The sequence below is a fragment of the Coturnix japonica genome, chromosome 20, assembly GCF_001577835.2.
Source record: "Coturnix japonica isolate 7356 chromosome 20, Coturnix japonica 2.1, whole genome shotgun sequence".
NCBI classification, from domain to species: domain Eukaryota; kingdom Metazoa; phylum Chordata; class Aves; order Galliformes; family Phasianidae; genus Coturnix; species Coturnix japonica.
Window position 1 is genome coordinate 11,188,473 of NC_029535.1, and position 11,463 is coordinate 11,199,935.

The 11,463-nt window shown below is 44.1% G+C and overlaps 1 long non-coding RNA gene across 1 annotated transcript; it reads right to left on the minus strand.

Annotated features, from left to right (window-relative positions):
* Positions 1-6,662: 6,662 nt before the first annotated feature.
* Positions 6,663-9,851, minus strand: LOC107323035. Its single transcript, XR_001559138.2, has 2 exons — positions 9,773-9,851; positions 6,663-8,678 (listed from the first exon to the last, which is right to left on the minus strand). It is a non-coding gene; the product is annotated as an uncharacterized LOC107323035 (long non-coding RNA).
* Between the last annotated feature and the right edge of the window lie 1,612 nt (positions 9,852-11,463).

The following is an 11,463-nucleotide window of genomic DNA, read 5'->3' on the forward strand; positions in this document are numbered from 1 at the left end:
ATACATTACATGCTTGAAAGCGTGCGCCTTTCCCACTGTGGGTGTATGCAGTGTGGGCAAAGGATATCCAGAACTGACTGTCCCTGTGACTGGGCAGAAAGTCTTTCTTGGCAGATTCTTCTCCTTTAATCCTTGTTTCAGAAATCTAACTTTTTTTTTCTTTTTTTTTTTTTTTCCCTTCATCTTTTAATCACTCCAGGTACAGCTGGCTGGAAAAGCAGGGTTTCCAGTTTGCAAAAACTAGGTGTTTGTTTGGTTTTGCTTGCTTTAAACACACTGTCTGCACTAGGATGGTAGGTTTTCAACCCCTGTTCAGTGAGCGGTGCCTGTCCAATGCAGCCTGGTCTGGTCTGAAAAATTCTGACCAATTTTACTGTTGAGTCACTTCCTACATCTCAGCTGGGAGAGCAAAAGGCGTTCCTGGGGCAGGAGTGCAGAAGTTGCTGATAATGCATGCCTAAAGTTCTCCCATTGGCATTAATAAGAGCACATACATGTTGATAACAAAAGCTAGTTGTCCCTGAAGTAGATTTGGAGACAGCATTCAGTTTAGGATGGAATCCAGCCTGCTGATACCAGATTTGTACCTGGGCCTGGATTTCTGTTCTGGGAACTGTGAAAGCAGATCGTGCTTGTCCTGCTATAGATGCAGCTCTGTACCACTGCATCTGAAAACTGGAACTGGGAAAGTTCCTCCTTCCTTCTTCCTCATTATGGGGCAGAATACGGAGTTTTTGACTATGACCTGTACAGCAGAACTGCCTGTTTGGTAACAGTGTTTGCAAACAGCTTCAGAACCTTTGTTCAGGAGCTCAACCTACCTCAGCTGTGGCAGGAGGTTGGGCTGTGAGAAGGCAGTGACGCCTTTCCCTTTGCTCACTGCGCTGCATCAGCCCAGCACGAGCTGATGGTTTGCAGCGTTTGCTTCCTATTGGGCTGCAGGGAGTCCGTTCTGCTCTCCTTTTATTTCCTCGGCAGCACAGGTTTGGGTTAAAAGAGGAAATAAAAACGTGTGGCCACCCCTCTCTGAAAACCAGACCTTAGCTCCCGGTGGTTCTTTTCCTTTCTAAACATGAGCAAGATTAAAAATAAAGAAGTGTCAGTGTGCTAATGTTTCAGTTTCTAATCAGTTCACAAATGGCAGGAAATTAACTGGCTTTTCATGAACATCTGTTCCACTTCTGGTTTGAAAGGTTGGAGGCAAATGCTATCTGTCAAATGTAATAGTGAGCATCGCTAAGAAATACTCTTCAGTATTTCTTACTGAACTGCCTTGAAATACGCATGGGGTGTAGTGGTGACTGCCATCCTGCTTGCTGTACACCTGCTGTGTATGCCAGGAGCAGAACAGCGCTCTGCCCAGGTAGAACACTCCTTTCTGAAAAAGCAGATTAGGAGATAAAACCTTTTTTTGCTGTTATTATTTATTTTTAACAGACTTAAAGTCTTGTTGCTGCAGCAACAGTTTCTATGGGAATGTAACCTCAAATAATTTGATTTAATTCACCTTTTGGTGCCCACCATTTCCATACAGCCAGGTTCTCCTGGCTGAAGCAATAGTACCCCACAGGGCAGGTGTAGCTTATTTTCTGATGTTGGCAGGAATGGATGACTACTGAACCTCCAGCCATTAGCATGTGACACAGGAGAGGACTCTGCTGGCTCTGCTGGAATACTGGCTTGATATCAGTGTGCTTTCTTGTTCTTGGTACTGCATACTACATGTTGCCTCCCCACTTAAAGACTAAAGAATCCAGAGTTTCTTGTTCACTGCTGTCAGGTGAGAGGGAATTCACAAGCCTGGAATCACGCAGCTTGTAGCAGCTGTGCTGTTCTTGGCTCCCTGCAGGCAAGGACTTGAAATTCTGGATCCAAGTGACACCAGGATATCTACGTTGTACATCTGTGGCACTGATCACTCCTAAAGTTGGGTCCAGTACAAATTCAGAGAAAAATTGCTCTGAAGAACAGAAATAAAAGCTCAAGCATCGCCCAGAGTGCACTGCTGGGTTTTGAGCAGTGTATGGCTGACACAGGGAAGGATGGCCCAGGTTATGCAGCAAGCAGCCAAAACCCACTGAAAGCTTCCTAGATTTTCCCATGGGGTCCAGAGAGGAGGACATTAATCAGAAGAGACAGGAGAATCTGTAACCAGACAGGTTTGGCCATTACACAAGAATACCATGCAAACATGAAACCAGAGGAAAAGATCTTTATCAGCACCCAGCACACAAAACCATACAGAAGGGAAACTCAAACAGCATTATGTGCTGCGGTACCATGATACAACTGCAGCTTGTTTGTTCTCATTGTGGGCAGCAATTACTGGCACTACGCTGAATGTTCAGTGAAAGTCCTTGTCTTGGTTCACATGCTCAGCATCAGAACTTCTTTTCCCACTACCCTGTTGAAAATGATATTTAGGAGATGCTTAGTTTTGGTTCTCTGCTGTATAAAGCTCCACAGTTTTCTCTTGCATTTAGTTTCCTTTCAGGCCTCGTCTCTCCCCATGGTGTGCTGCTGCTTCACCATTCCCCTCCTTGCTGCCTTAAGGGGCTATATGAGGAGTGTGCACATTTATTTTGTCTGTGGGTACAAACCAAAAATAATAGATAAGTTTCTTCCTCTGATTCATGAGCAGATTTGGCCTTTAGAATGACCAGAACTTTATGGAATAAACAGTCTAAATAGATTCCAAAACTTTTAGAATTAATACCATTTAAAGTAAAAATAAGGTAAAATTGAGTACTCTTGATCACAGTGAAGTTGGTGCTGCTCTGTAGTGCTGTAAGGAGAGCTCAGTCAAGGGGAGAAGCCTGTTTTGATATTTCATGGTGGAGCATCTGCATGCAGGTAGATTAAAATACCTCCATCACTGACTTTTCCTTCTATTTCTGTCCCAATGAGTGGCTGATCCTATCTGTCAGAGTGACTTTCTGGTTTACCTTTCACCTTTTTGTTCTTTAATGTCTTCATCTATGACACATCTTTGCAGATGGCACTGAGCTCAGTGGTGCGGAGTGAAGCTTGGGAAGTCCCTCTCACTGCTGTGACAGGACAAGGGGAAATGGTTTCCAGCTTATGGAGGGAAGATTTAGACTGGATGTATGGAACAAGTTCTGTGTGCTAGGGGCAGTGAGGCACAGCACAGGATGTGTGGGAGAAGGCAGTGCTCCATCCCTACAGATAGCCATGGCCAGGGGTGGGCTCTGAGCACCATTTGGAGCTGGGGGTGTCCATTCAGAGTTGGGTTAATGACTCTTATGGTCCCTTCCAACTCAAACCAGTCTATGGTTTACTCAGCCCTTGTTTCTATGCTCTATCACCTGATGACTGCGGCTGACTGCAGAGTGGGATAGCTGATCAAAAAATATTACATGGTTACTTTCATCCACCTAACCCCAAGACAGGAATCTAACTGCTGTGCCTGTAGCAGGGACTCAGCCAGCTGGGGGAGACCTGGTGTGGAAATCCTGTGATGGAAGGCCTTTTCTCACTGGCAAAGGACACTCTGAAATGGGTGTGCAGGGCCAGATCCACACAGCTCTTCCTTTAGTTGTCAGAGGGCATTAAGAACTATGTGCTGCACTGTTGGGGAGTTATATACCCTTATTCAAACAGATGCACAAATCTGGTGCAATGAACGGAAAAGCAATATTGTTTATTAATGAACTCGATAATTACATTATCCTCTAAGCATTGGCTACACCAGTTCTCACTAGGGGAGGGAAAAATCATTGGGCAAGAAAAATAATCGTCTCACTAACAATTATCATTGGAGTATTAAAGAAACCAAGTACTTATCGTTAAATAGTCTCTCTGGAAGCTTTTGTTTCCTAATAAAGTGCTCATTTGGTGAAGTATCATCAGGAGTGCAGTAATTTGATTCTGATCACGAGTTTTTACCTGCTTACAAGTGAACTGCTTGTAAATATTAGCGCTTTGCCTTTGCTCAGTTTCCAGCTGTACTGGAGATGCTTGGCAATGGGAGTAAAACTCACACCCCATAATACACATTTTGCTGAGTTACTTTGTTGCAGCAAGTGAGAATAAATGCGGAATAAGATGCTATGGTTGTCCCTATATGATCTAGATTTATAGTTTCCTATTGTATTGCTCTCTCCATCAGAGAAATGGAGATGGTGGCATTTATTCGGCATTAATGCTCTGAGGCAGAGGAGGTGTAAAAGTGCTTTATGGGCATCTGTGCTTGCCTAACTACACCTACTCTAGGTAGCTTTTAAAAAAGAACATTAGAAGTTTGGAAAGTTTCAAAACCTGAAGCTTTTAGGGTTCCAGAAAAGGTTGCAGCCCTCCATTGGAATTTCAGAAATTTAATTTATCTGGAGAACAAACAACGGGGAGGGGAATAAAACGAGCAGCCCTCATTTATGTGAAAGGGGAGCTTTAATGCGAGAACTGAACGCAGTCCCTTTATACGCACATGTCGCTTAGGCAGAAAGTTTAAACGCTCGTCTGTAAACCTTTTCAAGTACCGTAATAGGTTGCACCGGTTGTGTTTTAGCACCGCATTCTGTGTCTGGCCTCAGAGCAGAGGCACGACCCGTCCGAACCCGCACCATCAATGCGGGAGCTGCCGGGGATGTCCGGGAGGGATGGAGGGATGCGGGACGGGCTGAGCCGTGGGCGCAGCGCTGCTCCCGGCCCCGAGCTCAAATCGCTCGTTCAGCGCATACCTGACCGAAGGGGAAAAGCTGCCCGACTGGTTTTGTTGTTTCAGCTGTGCTGGAGCGAGGGAGCAAACAAAGCTTTAGCATTTCAATTAAGTTTCAGCTCCGAAGATGTTTTCAAGTAAATGTTATAAAATGCCGATGCACCCTTACCGGGGAGCAGCTCGGCGGCAGTGCTTTATGTATAATGATTTTTTATTGCTTTCAGAAATACAATGTGGGCATCTCTCTCGAGGAGCAAAACAATCAGCTCAGGGCAGGAAAAGGCCGTGGGTGTTTTTGTCTCTTGTGCTGGGATTTATAAATGAAAAGGGGAAGTGTCCCATCTATCTTTCCCACTTGACCAGATCGTTGACTCCGTGATATCAGAGCTCTGCCGTCTCGATACCATTTGCAGTAAATGTAGGTTATTTGTTTCTGACTTCAGGAAGTGGGCTGCCAAGCTCTGAGATTCTTTCTGCTCCAACGATATAAACAAGCACAAAAGGAAGTCAGGGCAAACCCTAATCTCTTTCTTTGTGCTCCACGCTGTCATTAAGAAGAACAAAGTTTTGATTCATTTTGCTGCAGGTTTCAAGACAAAGTTAACAGAAAAACGCTGAATGTGTTTTAGTGCTGGGTTTTGGGTTTTGTTTTTTGTTTTTCCCGTCAGTGATTTCTAAAAGGTTCCTCCAGTTCTGTGGCAATAATCCCAAACGTTGCATTTGTGAGAAGCTGCAGTTTTATTGTGACATGGCAACTTCAAAGCAGCGCTGTGGTTGGCCAATGGCAGCTCTTTGCAGCAGCTGTTATGGCTTAAATTGCTGAAACATTATCTCCTGTGCTGTACGACCGACCCTATAGCAAAGCTGTGTGCAAAACCTACAAGGCAAATGTGAAACTTGCATCCAGTGTAGCCCAGGAAAGTGAAAAGAAGTTAACCAAACAGGGAAAAGGCCTTGCGAATGTAGTGGTCAGCAGACAGTGTGGAGACAGCTTATCTCTTAGATCAGAAGATACTGGATTTAAATCACACGCAAACAGGGTTTTGAAGTGTACCCGGCTGTTTTGTTGGTAACCACCAACGTGAATTATTTCTTACCCGTTTTAATCAGGCAAAGTGAGCATTTGGGGTTAGAGGGAAAATGTCCTTATGAGGTTACTGGGTTACACCACACGCCTGTGGTGCTCCCCACATTGCAGCAGGCAGGGAGCACTACCTGCACAGGATGCTGTGTGCAGGCAGCCAGCGGGCTCCAGCAGTGGCTCAGAGGTGGCCAAGCTCAGCTATTCAGCTGATCAACACCTGTGCTGGTCTTTGTGTGTTTCCCTGTGCTGTTTTAAAATCTACTGCTTATTGTTCCTGCAATTGTTCCAGTGAAAGCCTGTTCTCACACACTGCCCCAGTTTGGTGGTATTTCCCATCCCTGCAGGTAAACCTGCCTCTGGTTGCCCTTCTCTGGCCATTCCTGTTGGAAACTTGGCTGTTGTGGAGTGATTGAAGCTTGGGCCAGATTTCTATTTTCATGCACACAGAACCACTGACACTTCTCTCCAAGATTTGCTTCTCTTCTTTCGCTATATCTATCTATATAAAAGCAAGATTTCTTCTAGCAGTATAAGGGGTGTGAATTTGATTTGTTGGAGGATGAGGGAAGGCTGTTGCAAGTGTTCTCCTCTCAGTCACTCAAGCCTGAGGTCAGATTGGAAGGGGTGCAGTCACAGTTTATCTGTGGTGATGAACTTTCATTATTTTAATACCCTAAACAAGATACCTGCTAGCAACAAAACCACTTCCTTTGTACCACTGGTTAAAAAAAAACCCACCTGGGTCTGTGTATTATTTTATGCTAGACATCTGAAGTCTGCACTTCCTGAAGCAGTAGAACAGCTGAGGCCATGAGCTCAGTGCTCAGCTGGCAGAAGGGTCAAATCATGGCAGGTTCATCTCTCATTGTTTGACGAATCTCTCAAGTTAAATGACTTGATTCATTCCTTTTATCTGTGTTTATTGGGCTACACTTCAGGGGAGGAAAAAACGTGGAGGAAAAAAGCAAAAAGTAGATAGGAGTTGTCAGGCGAGCAAACCGCAGCTAGAAGAGTGCCGTGATGTTCAGGAAGTACTTTGGAGAAAGTTACTGAGGTCTACAGTGCACGTAATCATTGCAAAACCTTTCACAGCAAACTGAATCTAACAGATCTCAGCCTTTTAAAGGCAAGAGAAGGCAAAAGCTCTTACTCTCCCCCTAGTACATTAATACATTCCCTGAGTAATTTGTGGGCATATCACCACTGCCTGAGATGGAGAGGGAGGAAGAGGAGGAATCATTGTTTTGAGTCTGTGTTAAAATCTTTTAGGTTCTGTTTTGACTACAGCAGTTCAATATAACGGTGTTCATAGTGAAAATGTTATTAAGGAATAAGAAGTGAGGAGGAAGTGAGAGATTTGTGAAGGTTAACCATAGAAGCCCAATCTAAAGGCATACCACAGCAAAATTCTTCCATTCAGACTGTGTGGAATACCTGAATTCCTTTTCAGTTCCCACCGTGTTCTGCAAAGAAAGCTGCAGAAGGTGAACATGGAAGGAAAAAGTAAGATCCGAGAAATGTGCCCTAATAGACAGAAATATATGTTGGAACAAAAATAGATACAGAACTGTCATCACACCCTTAGTGATACTTTTTTTCCATCCACTGATGTGGTATACACTTTCAAGTCTATTGTAAAGCAATTAAAGGCTTTTTGTTCTAGCTTACACTACAAGTTTTTCTGGGGTATTTTTAATACAACGGCAGATCTGTTAGATCCCTCACCTGGACAGACACCAACAGCAGCATCTTGACACTGACTTTAAACATTAAACTGGTTATCTGAGACTTGGAAAGTACAAACCATTTTGGTGAGGCAGCAACTCACAAATGGCATTTCTATGGATAAAAAAGCTTCCTTGCTCTTCCTTGGACAGCACAACATGTCCACGAGGTGAGGTGTTGTAAGACATTCCTCTTCCTAGTATTTGAATTACTGTCGGAAGTATAAAAATATTAAACATAACGCTGTTCCTTCTTCTCTCAGTTACAGAAATACAGAAGTAAAATGCACAACTTGGTAAATATCTGCATGCACTTCTGCAAATGCTGTGTTTCATTTTGTTAGTACAGCCCGTGTGTATTTGCATGGCTTTGTTTACAAAGGCCGTGTTGGTTTCATGCAGTGGGCAGCAGCTGAGAGCACCATGATTTGAAATGGGCTCAACTGGGGAAAAAGTGGAGAAAATCTAAATGTGTCCATGGGCAGTGCCAGGGAGAACGGAGGATTTCAGTGTGCAGATTGTGATCTCTTTCACTTGTTGCTACAGATTATGCTGAAGGGATCAGCTGTGACAATGGAACGAGCAGCACCTGCCAAGTGTTCACATAAGCAGAGTTCCTCTTTTCCCTTCCTCTCTCCCTCCCCGGCTCTGCAGGCTGTCAGCTCGGCAGGATTCCTTGTCATGATTGGCGACCCTGTACGTAGCAGGGGGGTTGAAACTAGACAGTCGTTATGGTCCTTTTCAACCCAGTCTATGATTCTATGTTATGATTCACGGCTCCGCGCATGCCCTCCTGCTCTGAACTCAGCTCCAGCACAGGAAGAAACTTTTCCTCTCTGACAAAGCTGTTCTGCTTCTGTGTAGGAACCTGGGCACCAGCATATATACAGTCATATCTGAACAGTAAAAAATTAATCTGGCACCCCAGCTACTGGAGCCCACTTAGCACAGAACTTTTCACCATCCCCTTTTTGGAGGTCCTCAGTTCCTCTTTTCCTCTTCTCCATTCAGCGTTTTAAGGCTACAGGAAAGTAGAAAAGTTCCAGATTTCCCACTAGGTGACTGTCTGCATCTTTGGCTACTACAGCTGTGAGGATCCAGAGCTACTGAGAGTTGTGCTGCTGCTGCTGCTGCTGGAGGGTCCTTAGTGTAGAGATTGGATCATTCAGCACTGAGTGGAAAAGCAGTTTGTGTCCTGCAGACAGTGATAAAAGAACACATCTGGGTTATTACGGTGCGCTGATAATAAACCGTCTTTGCTAATAACAAAAGGATTTTATGAACAGTTTTCCCTGAAGCCATTCAGAAAAGAATTCTCATTTGAGTCATTTCAAATCATGAATTTATATTCTGAAAAAACAACAAAGCTTTCACTCAAGTCTGAGCCTACTGCTGCATCAGAGCTGGGAGAGCAGGCCAGGAGTTCTCCTTCTGATAGCAGTGTGTGTCATTTATATGCAGGAAGAGCAAAAGGGAGCATAAAGCAATTAGGATAACTAGGATGTCCCACAGAGGAACTACTTACATGGTGGTACATGATGATGGTAGACCCTTGGTGCTTCAACTAGATTAAAAAGCAAACATTATAAGGCTGAGCCTGTTAACAGCATTGCTTATGCAGAGTCCAGTATGGAGCAAACTGGGAGTGCTGGCACAGGTCTGGGTGCATGGCTGGATGCCTGTGAGCAGAAAGCCCATGGGTGCTGTCCTTAAGGAGCTGCACTGTGGCAGCTGGCTGTTGTCTGACTGCTCCCTGCATCCTTGTGCTCCTGAAATGGGAGATGGTATTTGTGGCTTTGTGCTCTGTGAGACCACCCCCCTGCACCTCAGCCTGTAAGCTGTAAAATGCATCTGATAGTGCTGTGTAGGGAGAAATAAAAGCACCCAGGACACTAATAGCAAATAGTACTCGCTGGCAATTTGGAATAACAAATGTGCTTTGAGTAACCCAGATTTTTTTAGTGGGATGGAATAGGCAATAAAATATAAGACCAGAAACTGCTGGGATGGTCTTTCAACGTTCTAGTTGAGAAATGCTGCTTTTATTGAAGAAAATGAAATTCTTTAAATTCTTTCTAATGCAGCAGTGCACAGAACCCAGAAAGAAAGAATTTTGTCTCCAATTGTGTCTTTTACTGCTTTCCCCTCCAAAGCTTGTATTAAAAATTAAACCCCAGCTTAAATATACCTTATTATTTATCTGAAGGTGTAATTTATGACACGCAGGGCAATCCCTATGGCTCCCTTGGCACTCAGTGGGGCTGTGCTTTGCCCTCCCCCCCCCCTTACCTGCAGTGTTATGTCCGGGTGTCAGAGCAGAACTGCAGCGATGCCTTTACAGCCCTGGCGCTGTCAGATCTGCTCGAGGAACACAATCTTTAAATCCAGCTGAATTCAACGCTTGTATTTATTAACAAAGTGGCGCTCAGCCAGAATGCTGCACACGTAACCTGTTGGGCCATAATGCTGCCTTTGTGAGGATATCTGAATTTCTGGAATTCAGACCCACCAATTTGCTCGATGAACCAGAAAGCGTTTCTATTTCTTGGCTGGAAGAATTAGGAAAAATGACCCGCCTGGCATTTTTGGGGCCTGTGATAAAAGTATTTGTGAACTTTATTCTTCCGAGTCACTCCTGTACATTCCGGGTGTCTATGGATGACCCGGAAAATCCCCAACTCCTCCAGTACTGAAACAGAAAATATTGTAATTTCCTGCTTGCTTTTTCCTAGAAACAGCCTCAGAAGGACTTCCTAAAAGAAAGCTGGTGTGTAATGTGGCAGATTGGGACGGGAGAATTGTGCAGTAGAACTGGAAAGACTTTGGGAAGATCGATGAAGGAATTTTTGTGGCTTTTTAATTCCTTCTAATTATAAAGGGCAAGAAAGCAGCTTTTGGCAACAGAGGGATTGCTGAGCTTTCATTTGTGATTCTGCAGAGAAGAGCAAAGAACCTGTGAGAAGTATTTGGTGTTAAATTTATTCTCTTTTGTCCCTTTTCAAATTATTTTTTATCAGTAACAAAGCTTTAATCCTCCCTTAGGAGGTGTGAAAAAAGAGTGCAATAATTTCTTGCATTACTTATCGGACAGTTTGGACATCGGCAGAGCACCCTTTTGGTAATATGAGGGCCAATAATGTTTTTAAAGAAGCATTTAGTGAAATGAACACCAGTTGTTGTGTGCTATTTAGGCCCAAATCCCTCCCCTTCCTGACTGCTCCGTTTTGGTTGCCTTGGCTGTGGTGAGACTGTTACTTCATTAAGTCTGCATCCATCAGAATGTGTTAGGTTTAGCAGTCGCACTTCTAAATAAAATTAGTGAGTGAAAAGAGAGCCCCTTCCTGCTGTCTGCTACTAATGCTTTCTTTAATCAAAAAGGCAAAATGTATTAATGCATAAATGAGCATACATCGTACGGAAGAAAATCTGTGTTATGGCTGCAGTAAATCCTTACAGTTCGGTTGTAGAGTTTTGTTAAGAAAAGGTCAATGGATTTCCGATAACCCCAATAAGTCAGGCTGAGAGCTTCAACGATGCGGGATGAATTGTGGGGAGTTTTGTCTTTTAGATGTGGATGCAAAATAATGCTTGGAAATGTATCCTGCTGTCTTCTCCCCACTGGGGAGAGAAGGCTACGGGATACCGGTAGCTCTCATTTCCTTTGCCCTGCAGAGAACTGTGGTTCTGCTCCTTCAGGCCCACACATTTATGGCCTTTGGGAAAAGGAGTGAGCTACACTTGGGGCATGTTGACTGGGTGCTGGAAAAAGCCCTTCTGGCACAGTCGTCTGATAAAGAATTTATCAGGTTTTATGGCAAATTGCTGATGTTTTCAGATCTCCTGTACGTCTGGTTTGGAAATAAAAGCCAACCCAAGGTCTCCATTTCACAGATGAGCCTTGGTGCAGTGATGCTGTACCCAGGGGGTGGGCAATAGTTCCCAACTTTGGACGTCTCTGGTTTTGCTGGTGTGTAAACTAC